Raw genomic sequence first — 15,725 nt, forward strand, 5'->3', positions numbered from 1 at the left:
TTTTTTTTTTTTTTTTTTTCCTTTTAACAGAGGTACCAATGGAGAATATGTGTGCCCTGAACTGTTCTGGCCTAGAAAGCAGGCAGCTGAGGTGCATTAAGTATAGAAGCCAGGTGTGAATTACTGTGCGTTTATCTCACGTTTGCCACAGGAGAAGAGTACTGCAGGCTGGTTACCATGGTTCAGCTGATAGAAGGTAACTTAATGAGCTCTATTAATTTGCATGTGTATCTGATTCCCAAGATTTGGCACCAGAAGTGGAGCACCTATGGGGGAATATGACTCTTTTGTTTAGTGGTTAGGATTCCTAAGTAACCCAAGTTTTAGTCCCTGTATCCTAGAATGTTTTGTTTCCTTTCACTTAAAGTTGCTGATTTTAAGTGACAAATTTTTCTGGAAGAGGAAGTCTGAGACCCGGAACTGTCCTTTTTCTTTTTTGATCTGTTTATCTACTACATTATAGCTAGCTGTAGCATTCAGCTCTATGCGTTATTTTTCTGACATAATTTACACTTATTCAGTACCGGACGTGTTCAGTGCGTAACAAGTTTTTGGATTCCGCTTTAAAGGCCACATATCTGACAGGAATTGCAGTAACTAATTTACAGGTATCCAAGTCCCATTGTTGGACCTACTCCTAAATAGGAAAGCCTACCAGCAAGATATAATTTTAAGTTAATTAATTGCCAATCTGGTGGAGCTAAGACCTTTATTTTTTTTAGTCATTGCACTTATTTTATTCTGTAACACTCTCTGTGTAAATGGTTCGTACGCCTCCCCAAAATACCTGTATGTTGAGCTCCAGTCTGTCTTGAAGATTTTATTTTCACATCTGTTGTATGAAGGTGATGTGCAGTGAAACTACATACATGAAGTAAGGCCCTGGTAATTAAACAGTGGAAGAAAACTGAGCTCTCCTAACTTCTGGATATCTGTAAAAGTTCACTTAAGGAAACCAACAGGCTCATTGCCTATTAAAGTGGCAGATGCATTTATTTTCATTGAGAATATTAAGTTTCAATAAGCTGATTGGTTTATAAAGACCAGTCTTGTTTTTCATCAGTGTAAAAAAGCACTTTTACGATGTATTTACATTTGTGTCCTTCTAAATAGTCTACTCAATTTTATAAACTTGTTTATAGGTGACATCCGGCAGTGAGAAAGTACCTGTAGCAGTTGTAGGACAGGACAAACTGGACTTCCTTTTCCCTTTTAAAGTTCAAGTTTGTGTTATCAGTAAGACGTTTTGTTATGTAAGTTGATAAAAAGCTATAGAGGATATACTTTTCTTCCTAAAACTAGCTGCCAGTTACTTATCTTTGGCATTAACATGGAGTTTTTACAACAATACAGCCTTTTTCATCCTGAAAAAGCAGGCCTGTTATCCGGCAGCACTCCTATACTCCTCTAAATAATCCACATAAAAGAAAGCATGAGACTGGAAAATCTGTAATACCAAGCCAAAACTGAAACCTCATTTATGTCAATACTTCCCCTGAAGTTAATTATGGCACCTGAGACCTAATTCTGTGTCACCACTAAGGCAGTAAGAACCACATCTTTGATTGTTGGTCAGATGAGATCCACATGGATGTGCATCTGATTTATAACCATTTTTACAAGGGTAAAAGTTCTAATTGGAAAACATCTATATTATCTTTTGCACAAATGGAAATTGCAGTTCTTAATTTTTGGAAATAAATATACTGAGATCATTGCATAATTGTCTAATTTCTGTGTATATCCTTGTGTGGGCTTATACAGATGTGCGTATGCTTAAATATAAACTGTTGCATGTTGAGCGTTAGGCTCTCCCCTTCCTCCCTCCGTTTTCCATTGTGTGAGTACTTAATTGTGTTTGTATTTATAGAGTCTACAGTCCAGAATGTCAGTTTAGGTATACTTAGAAATGACAATATTTGAAGTCAGAGTGACAAAAAGTAGGTAATATTTGTGTAAATACATGCCAGAACTTTGATATTACAAGTGAGAACGTTTAGCTTTTCAAAGGACTGCTATTGTTGAACAAAACAGAATCCAATTATCCTCTCATTTTTTGCTCTTTTGCAATTTGGAACTGGTAGAAAATAATTTTTTGCGCTATCCTTCAGTATTTTTTCATATGCCTAATATAGGAAGGCAGAACAGATGTTCATAAGGATTCTTTTTAGCCTAAAATACGCTATAAATCCCAGCTAAAAGTAGTTTGTCAAGTATACCTCCTACATCTCGACTGATAACCTGCCTAGTGTGTTGTGCTGACGTTGTCAGCTGACAGCATACCACAGATTGTTTGGCTTAATTGCATAAGACAGCATAGTTCAGAAGATGTAAGCATGCTTTATTCAAAACACAGAAGGGTGCATATGAAGGAGTTGTCCCAAAGCACAGAACAACGTAGCTGTGGCATGACTTAAGTTATTTTCAGTAAGTATGATAAATAACAAGATATGCTCAAGGAAAAGGAGTTAAACGTTCCTCTCTCTTGCTTTGCATATGTCTGGAGAAGTTCACAGAGTACGCAGTAAAAGGACTGAGGTAAAGGTAGTTATAACTATTTTGTCTCCATTCTACTTACTGTTATCAGCTAGAAGAAATAAAAAATGTCTATGCGAAAATTCAGAACACAAGTGTGAAAGTGGTTGAATCCAGAAAGGGGGTCTGCAAAGGCAAATGGCTGTGCCCCATCGCATAACGAGAAGCATACCCTACTCCAGCCTGTACTAATGGAGTTAATCTCCTGATACTCTCTGCTTCCTGCTTCTTTCACAGTAAATCTGTTCCTGGGACTGACTGTGATCAAAAAAGGCATGTTTGTACCCTGTCCTTCCAGAACAAGAGACTCCCTTAACTTGATGATCCACTAGAGTGACATCCCTGAGGAAATTTACAGCTGTTACAACTCCAACTTGTACTATCCACAAATGGCTCTGAATCAGGAGCCACAGCTGTCTCCCTGAAAATCTACATAGTTCAGACTCCGCTGCTTTCAAACAGAATTTGAGTGCAGAATGAATTATGAAGTACAGTGACAGAATTCATTTCTAAGAACATCTGACAAAAATGTTTGAAAATATGTATTGGTTACATTAGGGGTTTTTTTAAACACTTAAACCACCAAATATGGACAACAAATCTGACTTCCCTCACTTATAGCTACTGTAGAACTCAAAAAATATTATTTTCAGCGTTAAAAATATTTGTTTATTTAACAACTGTGAGTTTTATCTGACAGCTAAGTTTAAAAAAAAAAAAATAAACACCAAAAAATAGGACTCCTTTATGCAGCAAGATTTTTAGTTTTAAAATGTCCTGTAAAGAAAAACTGTACACGCGTGAGGTGGGGAAGGAGGAGGAGTGCTGCTTTTACTATTGTCAGCTTCTGATGCATACATACATCTGAGAGTAAAAGATCTTGAATAATATTCTTTCAGGTTGAATTTATGATGAAGCTCTGCAGAAGTAACAGAGGCAGATAATATTTAGGCTCATTCAGCTTTTCTTCTTACTCCAGTTGGACAGCCTGCTGCTAAAATACGATGTCCTACAAAGACTTCCCAGAGCATCAGTGAGTAAGACCATACCAGGTTCTGCTTCAAAGGACTAGCTTTTTATTTTTTTTTTTCAGAATTTTGGCCTTATTTTTGCCTTCAGGCATGCATAGGAGAAAGTAATGAGCAATTACATGTTTTGAGTCCTTGCAGGCTTAATTCTAATCCTATAAATCTGCAAGTAAGTGCACAGAACAATTTTAACTGATTGTTAGTCTGATTAAAAGTTTGGGGTAGGTAGAATGGAAATGATGTGATAAGAGTTTTCCCTCAACCCTGACTATGGCAATAAGAGCAGTATTTTCATGGTAAAATCTTCTCGAACTCACCCCAAACCACTCATTAAACTAACTTAGCATTTAGTTCTGTTAACTCTGATTCATACCACTGATATTTCTGTGGACAAGGAAAAAAGACAATGGAGAATTTCATTTGTTCCAAAAACCCGAGGATTGATGAGGTCCAAATTAGCCTCTGAGGCATATTCCCACAGAATTTCTTGATGCAGTCTTGGTATGTTGTCTTGGTGTTACATCTTCCATAGAAACAGTCTCTCTGTTTTTTTTTTTTAAATATGCCTCTGATACTTGTACACACCAATTTAACTTTCCTACGTTTCATCATAGCTATGGAATTGTGGTGTCTGTTCACTGCTGTCTAATGGCTTTGGAGAACCGCAAAAAACACGCCTGGTCAGCCAAGAAGGTTCCCAAGAGCCTGGTCTTCTCTCTTGGCCGCGTGTCAGACAGAAGGAGGCCAGCAGCAGTGGGGTTCTGCTCATTGGCAGGGAGGGAAGAATGAAGTTGTTTCTCCATAACAGCTCCTTTGGTGGAGAGCAGTGATTAATTTCATCAAGTATTTAAGATACTCCATCAAGTAGTATATGAGGGCGCAGGTTTACGGAGCTAATGCTTTTAACAGTCCCTCTCTGCTGGTGCAAGGAGTAAGGGCTCCCACCACAGCCAGAAGAAAGCACTTAAGGTACATCTGCTGGGTTGTATCTAAGGGGGACAATGGATGAAATACAAGAAGGAAGGTTTTAGCAACATTCTGAAATACGTTTCTTCTCTGTATCATCCATGTGCTTTGAGAAACCCAGTGCAGTAAAGGAAGCAGACTGGACTAACTGACTATTTAACACCTGCATTGCAAAAAAAACCCCATATGATTGACTGATGGAGATGCTATGGGAACCTTTCTTCTAACAACTGAAGGATCTTACTTGAAACACAAAACAAGTACAAACTTGCCAAGCTATAATATGAAAAAAACGCTTCTTTTCTCTTTTGCACGCTTTTCACCTCTTCTTTCCCTTCAAAAAAGTACAGTTTCTTTGCATGAATGCAAAGTACTCTGACGTCTGTCCTGGCCAACAACACAAAGAAATCTCAATCCTCTCTCATTGCTAAAATCCATGCTGTAAAAATAAAATCTGAATCTGGGCAAATTTATAGAAAAAAATGGGACTGATGCATCAATACCAAGATTTGGCACTGCTAGACTGCTGGAACTGTCACTGAACTGTATGAATCATCCCATGGCAATTTTCATCCTAGTCTGGTTATCCAAAACCCAGAATCCCAACGATTGAGCTTTTTGGAAGACTGAAAAAATTTGAAGAACGCAGCATGATATTATTGTGTTGGCTTTGCAGTGGACATTAAAAAACAAGTGTTAAGTGACTCGATGGAGTAAAACAATACCTAAATGAAATAGAATAGGGAGTAGAACGTAGGATGCCTTCAGCTCTTGAGCTGAATCTGTTGAACTGCGCCGTGTCGGTTTTATTATTCCAATATGTGGTCTCAGAAATAGTTGGGGTAAGCTTTCTTATCGCAAGGAAAAGATTATAATTCATACAAAAATTCCTTTTATTCAGTATCTCATTCCCAGGTAAAATGTGTATGAAAGTTATCAGTTCCATATGGTCAAGCATATGTTACAAAATGCTTGTGTCCACGTATAGGACATCTGACAATATTTCAGCAGCTCTGGCCTTTGAATTTCTTGGTGAGAAACATAACAAAAGCATAAATTGTAGTTAGCTGTACTGGTGTCTTCATAAATGAAATATACTAATACAGAAACAACCTCCAACAGCATAAAAATATTACACTGAACAATAATTCAAAGAAAAGAATTCAAAGCTAGGCAAAGTCTGCAAAATTTAAGTATTAAAGCACAATCCTCGGACTATGAAATGTCAGAGCTGTTGCTGATTATCAGCTGTTCCGTAAAGGTGTGAATGTACAGCCAAAGGATATACAGTTGATGCTTATACCAAAGGAATCACAGAATGGTTGAGATTGGAAGGGACCTCTGGAGATCATCTTGTTCAACCCCCCTGGTTAAGCAGGGCCACCTCGCGATGGTTGCCCAGGATCATGTCCAGACAGTTTTTTAATATCTCCAAGGATGGAGATTCCACAACCTCTCAGGGCAACCCGCTCCAGTGCTTGGTCACCCTCACAGGAAAAAAAGTGTTTCCTGATGTTCAGAGGGCTCATGGTCAGCTTTTTGTCCACCAAGACCCCCAGGTCTTTCTCCTGCAAAGCTGCTTTCCAGCCAGTTGGCATGGAGTGTGCGCTGGTGCACGAGGTTATTCCTCCCCAGGTGCAGGACATTGAGTTTCTCTCTGTTGAACTCCGTGAGATTCCTGTTTGCTCATTTCTCCACATCTTTAAAGAGCACAATAGCCTGACGCATAATTCAAACACACCAAAACAAAGAAACTGCTACGCTCCAAACTGGCTTCTTGAACTGCAGGCCAGAGGTGCCCCTGCAAGCGAGCAGCCGGGGGTTTAGAATCGATGCTGCTTTCCCTGCAGCCTCGCTAGAGAATCAGACAAGAGATAAGCCTCCTCAGGACTGCGGTCTCTGCAGCCTTCAGCGGTATCGTGGACGTCATCACTCACAAAAGACCTTGGTTCTTCTACGGAAGCGTTAGTACGTGTTTGTACAACTCAATATGCCACCTTCAGCAACAGAAGCAAATAAAAGTGTTCTTTTGTATGAAGAAGAAAAATGGTGTTTTCAAACAGAAACTCTCTGATTACTTAACCATTGATAGCTTTTGTTTCAGAACATAACAAATGTTATTGAAGCGCAGTACTCTGACGCAGCAGCCTGCTTCCCACTCCAGGAACTCAGAAATTTGTTAGCCCCTATTAGCTTGGGCTTTTTTTCAGGTTGCAGAATCAGGCCTTTCAACCTGAGGAAACAGAGTGTATCTTTGAAATGTAGTGGAACAAGGGTTGGTTGTTCTACAGCTTCCATCTAGTTTCACCCCATATAAACAAACTAAGATCCATGGTGATTTTTCATATATCACTGATGGGGTTGGTGGCAAGAAAAGTAGTGTCACCTTTTTCCGTAACAGGTGCTGGCTCCTGTTCTTTTCCTTGCCTTGAATATGGTGAATATGCTGCACATCCTTGAGTGGCTTCAAAACAGCGGCAGTAGCCACACCAGCAGCTCCATCTGGTGAGAGCTGGAAGAAGAAGAAGAAGCAACTGGAGGCTGAGAGCCTTCATCACCCCTGGAATTGGTGTGTCTTCTGCAGTAGTTGGAGGGAGAGAGCCATTCTCACCTTACAGGTAACATCACTAATCACAGGCGCTGAGGTGCTGTTAAAAGAAAGAAAAGATCTGACCAATTAAATACATATTTTTAAATTTTTAGGTGGTTTTCATAGATCACGAGCAAGTTAATACAAGCTTTTGTTTTGGTAAAAGGAGGCAAAGAAATAACTGAGGCAGGGGAGAAGAAAGTAAGGAGTTGCTTATGAAAAGAGGTTTTCTTGAATCAAGTAAATCCTTGAAGGAAATTATGTTTCAGAAAATAAATCTTACTAAGAACATAAAAAGATTCTCAAAAGCACATACATGCACATACATGCACATTTTGTGTCCGTAACGCCACAAGAAAGATTAATGCTTTTCTGTAGGTATCTTCCAGAGATCTTTTTTTGACATATCAACATCAATGAAGAAAAACTGAAAATAGAGAAAACTAGTCTGCTGCAGTGAACCTGTAGTGCTGCTCCTGCCCTTTATCCTCTAAGGCCAGACAGAAAAAGTTGTGGATGCTGCCTTTTAATGCAGCGGGGGCCTTTCCCCAGTCATTTTGTTTAATCTCCCTTCTCAGTATTCCACATCTGCGGAATACACTTCGCCAGCAATCTCATTTTAATAACATATTCTAATCCATTAAACTCACTCTGGTGGGCTTGCAGTGAACCATGACATTTCCAAATCAAAGTAAAATCAAAGGCCTTAAACCAGACTGCAGAGCTAAAATTCTCTTTCATATCCCTTCACTTTATTTACAGAGGATTCATACGTTCAAATGTACCAGATCTTCATGACAGAATAATTATGATGTCTTGTCATGTCATATTTTTTGAAACAATGTCAAATACTGAACTGAAGGACCTGCAGAAAGCTAAGAAATAGCGAAAAAACCCAAAGCCAAGCAAAGATGGATGAAAGACAACCCATAATGAGCTTGTCAAAACTTTTATGTTTTCTCTGCTGCTTTACCTGACAGTTGATAACTTTTGCAGCACCAAGAGAAGTCCTATTAGTCCAACAATTTAAATCCTTCACAGCAAACAGTGTCCATGCCAGGGTAGGACAGGGCTTCTTAACCACTGCAAAGCCTCACCAACACGGGGATATGATCTACACGGGTCGTTACACGTGATTCCTGAGATGTGAGATTGCCTCAGTGTGTGGCTGGGTTTACTCCTATTTTTAATCTGTGTACCTGTATAAGCACATTGTTCTGGGACAAGTCACAGGAGCAGACTGTCCTGAAAGCAAATGCGTAGCCGGTAGGAAGAAAAGTACATTGCTAAAGTAAGCGAGGATAATGCAATACCAAGCCAAATGAAAAAATAAAAATAAAAATCATTTGTAGGGTTGCCTTCAAATGATTGCAGGAAACCACCCAAACTGCTGAATGTTAGTAACTGTTGAATTTTTATTTGAAGCAAGTCAAGCAGGTGATTTTTGCATCCTCTTCAATTACTGGATTTTAATTTTAGTTCTCTGTACATAGCAGAATTAAGCAATACATAGTTATACAAATCCATGTCAGAATTCTTCACTCCTGTATTTTGTCAGATGTGTTTAAATCTCATCTTGCACTAGTGGAAACGACTATTTTCATTTTGCAAGTGCACATAATATGATCAAATCACTTCTTAATCTCCTCTTTGGTAGGTTTTCACTATAAAGCTCGCTTTCCAGTGCCTTAATCATTTCCATTTCTCTTCTCTGACTCCGCTCCAATTAAAAGAGATCTTTCTTCAGTTTGAAATATCAGAGCTAGAACTAACTCCCCAGCAACAGTCACACTGATGCCAAATATAGGGATAAGTGGCATCTATCCACTTCTACTATAGTTTCCCCAGTTTTTTGGCCACAGATTGGATTAACTCCTTCTGCCTCAGCACCTCACTGGGACTTGTGTATTGTTTCCTTTTGGCCATCATATTCCAAAGCTCTAATGCCTGTTCCAGCTCCACCACACCCGTTTCTTTACAATTTACTGTCAGAGCAGGAAGTATTTTATCTGCATCCTTTAGCAATACTTAATGTGCCTTTTTCTCCAGCTACAAGACAGAAGTATTTCTTGAGCACATCTATTTTTTTCTGCATTATTTCAAATTATTTCAAACAACGGATGTTGTTACCATCCATGAATGGACCGATACCACTGGTGGTATCAGGATGTGAAAAGCTAAACTACACAAAATGAAAATGCAGGACTGAAGGTAGACCTGTCTTTTTGAGCACTGATGCCGTCAAAATTATTCTGTCAAAGTTACATACATTTTGAAGGTTTTCCAAACAAGTTTATCTGTATACCTTTATTTTACCAGAGTATGTTTTGATTTAATTAATGCAGCATTAAAAATAATAAAGGGATTATTTTTCATCACAATTTTTAGTATAATCTTAATACCATCCATTAACCTTAAAATCCATAAACTTTGTCCAGAAAGGCCACAGTATTTCCTATAATTTTTCAAGAACAAGGGCTAATAATTGTAATAATAACCACAAAAATACCACTCAAGATGTTACTTCAGCACTACTGCTATTGCTTTATGTCAGTGGTACTTTATTTCACACTGTCATTTCAGGCTAACTACAAAATAATTAGGACTATGTGTTTATTAGTTAGTCTGGAATTGTTTTGTAAAGATATCATAATTAGGTTTTTATAAGGTAAACTTGCAACCCAAGGAAACACACTCACAAAACCCTGGGCTTAGAGAAATACAGTAGTCTCGAGTTTCTGCTGCTACAGACCCCTTTGACATGTTAACAAATGAATGCTTTTCATTTCCCTGAACACTTTTCATTTCCCATCTATTCCAGGATGTCCCTTCCTGTCCCCAGCCCTGAACCCTGCCCCCTTTCCAAAAAATCTCCATCATCTTTCCTTTGGGGACAGCTTGACAAATGGATACCGTGATAAAGGTTTATCGCTCCTGCTGCTGCTCTGGCGCTCCCCATCTGCCTGGAAGAGCTCTCCTAAGAGCACAGAAATGGACATAACCCCTTGCTGTGACATATCATCTTCTGGACATTTTCCTGCCATATGAAATTGTGATTTATGGCTCAAATTAATGAAATGGCGTTTTATGGCTTAAATTAATGAACTACCGCATCCCGCGAGGGTATTTGAGAGGGACCTTTTGGAACCACCGGTCTGTGACAACCGAAAGCATCAGACCCCTTTGGTTTCTGTAGGAGTAACACCTGGACCTTTCTTCCCTGCTGGGAGCACTGGGGACAGCATGGGGTATTTTATCTCCTGGACCATGGAAGATGGCAAGGCTGCATTGCTTCACTGTGTGGGCCTGGCTGATTACATCCTCATCCTCAAACTCATCCTCATCCTCATCCTCCTGCCATCAGCACAGCTTTAAGTCGGGAGGATGTGCCTCTCCCCTCTCAGCAAAGCAGATTAATCAGATTTTTCGTATTGCCCAAGGTTTCATGTTTTCTACGGCCACGGGCAGCCATTACAACAGGTATTAAGCACATCAAGATCTACTTTCAAACCTCTTTGCAAACCACGAGCCTGGGCACTTGCCAAAAAATCAGATTGCCATCTGATAATTTTGAAATAATAATAATAATTATTATTATATGACTCTGGAAGGCTCTAAGAGCAAATTTATGTCTAAAATGTATGTAGGAAGAAGGGGATGAATCAGAACCACGATTATGTTAATACATTAATTATTCCATTAATAAAGCAACATGTTCATACTATTATCCCCAGGTTTATATTATGAACTCCGGAGGGGAAACAAGCGTCACGAGCAGGTGAACAAAAGGTTTCTCCTGGCAGGATGAAACTGCAAACCTGAAGATCGACGGGTGCTGGAGAAGGCTGGAGGAACTTCCAGAATTCCCTCTTTCTAATGTGTAAAAGATTCAAATCTGTTGGTGTGCTCAGGTTTTAAGAGAACATGTAGAGAACAGGTCACGTACGTGCGGGTACAGTAGAGTGTTCGGAAGAGCTGAACCTTGTAAATTGGTGGAAGCTTAGCAAAATACAACTTTAAGTTAAATAGCATAAAGAATGGTATGCGTATATATGTATAATTTGGCAATACATTAGGTTTTGCTGTTCTCTGCTAAGAATGATACCTTTAATCTCTTGCTGCATCTGAACATTTATTTGACAAACGTAACCGCGATTTTTTTCATCAATATTACAAAAATGGTACCTCGAATAAAAATAGTGTCATCATGGGACAAAACTTTAGATAATATATGCAGAAGTTACAGTAGCATCCAGGAGTTCATATTTTGTAGCCGTTTTCATTAGGGAAAACCTTTATTAACAGTTAGCATTTTTTTCCTCAGCAAAGCGATTTCAAAACATTTGCTAATTAAAACCTTTATATCTTTTAGACAGTGAAAGTGCCTTTTCCAACCTGCAACAGCTATGTAACTTATTTTATTAGTGGCTTAGTAATAAAGTCAGATAAACCTTTGATTTAATAATTAGCATTTATAGAGTGCTTTCTGCCTTCAAAGCACTTTGCAAACATTAACTAATTAATTCTCACAACTCCCCTGTAATTTGGGGAAGCAAGTACATTCATATAAGTTTGCCTTTGGTTTAGGGAAGAAAGTATTATCTCAGACACTTTATGAAACAGAGATTTAAGACATATAAATTAAGTCATTCACTTAATTCCACAAAGGTGGAAACGTCGTCAGAGTAGGAACTGAAATGAAATTATTCTCCTCATTGTCTGCTGTGCTCCAGTCACTCAGTTCTTTCACTGATGTTCTCTGGAGGGATCCAGCCAGGGCTGCCAAAGTGAAGGAAAGCTTTGGATGCTGAGCAGATCCTTCCATCTCCTCTTTACCCAGCATCTCTATATGTCTTACACCATATGTGCATACGTTGGGAACACGTGTGGCCATCGGACAAGGAGGTGGCTGCAGCAAAGGGTTGCCAGGCTGGATGGGGCTTTGAGGAACCTGGTCTAGAAGGAGGTGTCCCTTCCCATGGCAGGGGGTTGGAACTGGGTGATCTTTAAGGTCCCATCCAACCTTTTATGTGATTCTATGAATTTTGTAAAAGAAGAATAGTTTGTTCTCTTTCTTACCTATGGGTTTACTGATGTGTTGCCTGCAATAATACAGCTTTCTTGTCTACCACAGCCCTTGTTGCTACAACATGACACTGCATTTTAGCCATATGATAGATACATACCTCTGTGTATGCTGCAGGGGAAGGAGGAGAGTACAAGCTGCAAGAAGGCTGTGCCATGGCCCTGATGGTGTCAGGGGACAATGAGGACTCATTTGCAGCATTTCAACTCAGCAAAAGCAAGTAAGCTCTCTTGACTCACAGGCTTTAGGAAATTTCCTGACATTAAGATACTTTTTTCATAGCAAATAAAGGCCTTTAACAAGATTTCAAAGTGAATGGCTTGTTTTCAGTGAATTTAAGAGTTTCACCGGGTACAAAGGCCTGATTATTTATCATGCTTTGGTTTTGCTAAATGTTGGGAATTAATATTACTGTGTAAGTTTTTGTGTAATTTTGAGTGATGAAATAGTAAGCCAGGAATCAGTTATGTCACTGCTGTGTATCAATTTCTCTTCAACCAACATTTAAAAAATCCAAGAAACTTCAGGACATTTTTAATAGCTCAACCGAGCCACGTTTTCATATGTCAAGAGCAAGAGAAACAGACTGAAACGGCAACAGAGAGATACCTGCTAATGCACACTTCATCAGTCCATTCAGATAAACAATATGATTAAATAATGAAGGAAGCTTGTAAGGATTAGAGAATTAGGGGCCAAGCATTCCTTGAAGAGCTGATCAGCTATTTGTTAAGTACTGAAGAGTAACTTTTTGTGATTCCATTTCTGTAAGCCGAGCCTGTCAAATGGAGACTCCCAGCAAACAGCTCAGTGCTGCAGTTTGTATTTGGTGTGCCAAGCACTATTTCTCTACGGAGTTGAACAGATTTTTTTTTTTTAATTTGCTATTTTATTGTATTTATAATTAGCCGTCTGGAAAAAAAAAAAAGTTCTCTTTTAGCATCTGCAGTGATGCATTGATTCTTTCATTACAGCAAATACACATGACCCCCGGTGTTCAACTGTAAACAATAATAGTTACTGGCTTCATTAGGAAGCTAGCAGATGGCTTATAAGTTCTCATGGTAGCTTTTATCCATTTGAGGCTTGCAGTCTGCAAATGTTTGTCTTTTAAACAGGATAAAACAATGTAAAAGGGGCTCTGTGCTTTGTTTTTATTAGTAGCAATTCATTTGTATTGCAGATTTGAATCTTGAGTATCTGAGTGCACTGTCAATTTTTCCTGGCTGCAGGTAAAATACTCTCTGGGCTCTGCCTTTGAGGCGTTTTCTGTAACCAGAAGAAATGAGGTCAAATACCACTTCTGGAACTTGGACAGAGCTGTATTTTTCTAAATAGAAGCTCATGTTATAAACCCAACCCCCCTTCCCTTCCCTTCCCTTCCCTTCCCTTCCCTTCCCTTCCCTTATCCAGTGGCGCCCCCTTTCAGCAGAGAGGCAGCACTGCCACCAGTTTACCCTACACGGGCTGGCGATCTCACCATGGAAATCCTTAGTGCCATTTCGTCGTTCCAAAGCATTATTTATGCAGCCAGATTTTTGTGTGGATGGTTTTGGAATACCTGATAAATAGCAGCTCGTTTGCTGTCATCACCAGTCTGGTGCCCAGAGTACGATCAACTTCTGGATGCTTCCCAGACAGGCTGCAGGCAGCTGCAATGACTGTCAAACGGAACTGCCACGTTTATTACCTAACTGGGCAGAGCTATCTGAAGACCAGTTAATCTCCAGTAACAGTTGGTTGATCACAACAGCTCTTTTAAAGCAGAACAGTTTCATTTCAGTCCATGAGAATGGCAATGAAGCTGGTGAGGGATTTAGAGAATAAGCATTGTGAGGAGCGGCTGAGGGAGCTGGGGGTGTTCAGCCTGGAGAAAAGGAGGCTGAGGGGAGACCTTCTCTCTCTCTCCAACTCCCTGAAAGGAGGGTGTAGCCAGGGGGAGGTCAGTCTCTTCTCCCAAGGAACAGTCGATGAGACAAGAAGAAATGGCCTCAGGTTGTGCCAGGGGAGGTTCAGATTGGAGATTAGGAAAAATGTTTACACTGAAAGGGTTATTGCACATTGGAATGGGCTGCCCAGGGAAGGGGTTGAGACACCATCCCTGGAGGTGTTTAAAAGCGAGGTTGACATAGTGCTTAGAAACATGGTTTAGTGCCGGTTTTTGTCAGAGTTAGGTTGGTGGTTGGACTAGATGATCTTAAAGGTCCATTCCTACCTGGACAGTTCTATGATTCTGTGAGTCCCAGCTGAAACCATGACAATGTTTTTTCTCGTAGTTCTAATATCTTTATTGTATTTTCATGTTCTATATTCAGTTTTAAAGTTCAGAATTACATTTGTTTGGAGGGACACCTGTATCTCCTGGAAGAGATACCGTAATTTTCCTTTCAGAGCATGTATTTTCAACTTTTTTTTTCTTTTCTGTTTTATTAAAAATAATATTTGCATAAAAAACTTTCTTTCTTCTAAGCACATCTGCTCCTGCTTCTACCTCACCTGAAGATCTAACCCTTTGCACGTGACATCTTCAATGAAGAATAAGCAGCAGGAGCAGATGAGCTTTCAAGAAATAAAGATCCTATTTTCATGCAAATGTACTAGTAATTAAAAACGATGGGAGGGAAAAAAAGGCAACTCAATATGCAATACCTTCAAATTTAATTTGAAGTATAATAGTTTTAAACTTTTCCATAAGAACTCCCAGACTCTTTAAGTGGTTTAGTTTTGAGAACAGTAATAATTGTCATTCAGAATAATGGGTTAGGGTTTTTTATCAAAGGACAACTGTATAATAAGTTTGGGGGGAACAGTAAGAACTTTTAAAGGTTTGGGTTTTTTTCCCCCCTGTGGTTTGAAATAAAGTTAATTAAATTCCTAAGTAAACTGAAGTTCCATTCAAGTCTGAGGGTGTAGCTGTAATCAAAAAGGCGACGTAAGGCCTGCTACGAGCCCCACATGACTTTCACTATGGAAAGTGAGTCAAGCTGTATCTTGAGCATTTACATTGACCATCTCACCTCTCCTGAAGGAAGCATTCTACTGAAAAACAAAGACTCTGCTTTTATTAAGTTTTACCATTCCTCATTAATCACTTCAAAGCTTGCAAAATCAGGAAGGGGAAGATAATTTGTGGTAGCAATCATAGAATGGTTTGGGTTGGAAGGGACCTTCAAGATTGTCAAGTTCCAACCCCCCTGCCCTGGGCAGGGACACCTCCCACCAGACCAGGTTGCTCCAAGCCCCATCCAGCCTGGCCTTGGACACCTCCAGGGATGGGGCAGCCACAGCTTCTCTGGGCAACCTGGGCCAGGCTCTCACCACCCTCACAGGAAAGGATTTCTTCCCAATATCTAATCTAAATCTCCCCTCTTTCCATTTAAAACCATTCCCCTTTGTCCTATGGCTCCACTCCCTGATCAAGAGTCCCTCCCCAGTTCTCCTGTAGGGACTGGAAGGCTCTAAAGTCTCCCCAGAGCCTTCTCCAGGCTGAACATCTTCAACTCTCTCAGGCTGTCCTCAC

This window comes from Calidris pugnax, unplaced genomic scaffold, assembly GCF_001431845.1.
Source record: "Calidris pugnax isolate Ruff unplaced genomic scaffold, ASM143184v1 scaffold58, whole genome shotgun sequence".
Classification (NCBI taxonomy): Eukaryota; Metazoa; Chordata; class Aves; order Charadriiformes; family Scolopacidae; genus Calidris; species Calidris pugnax.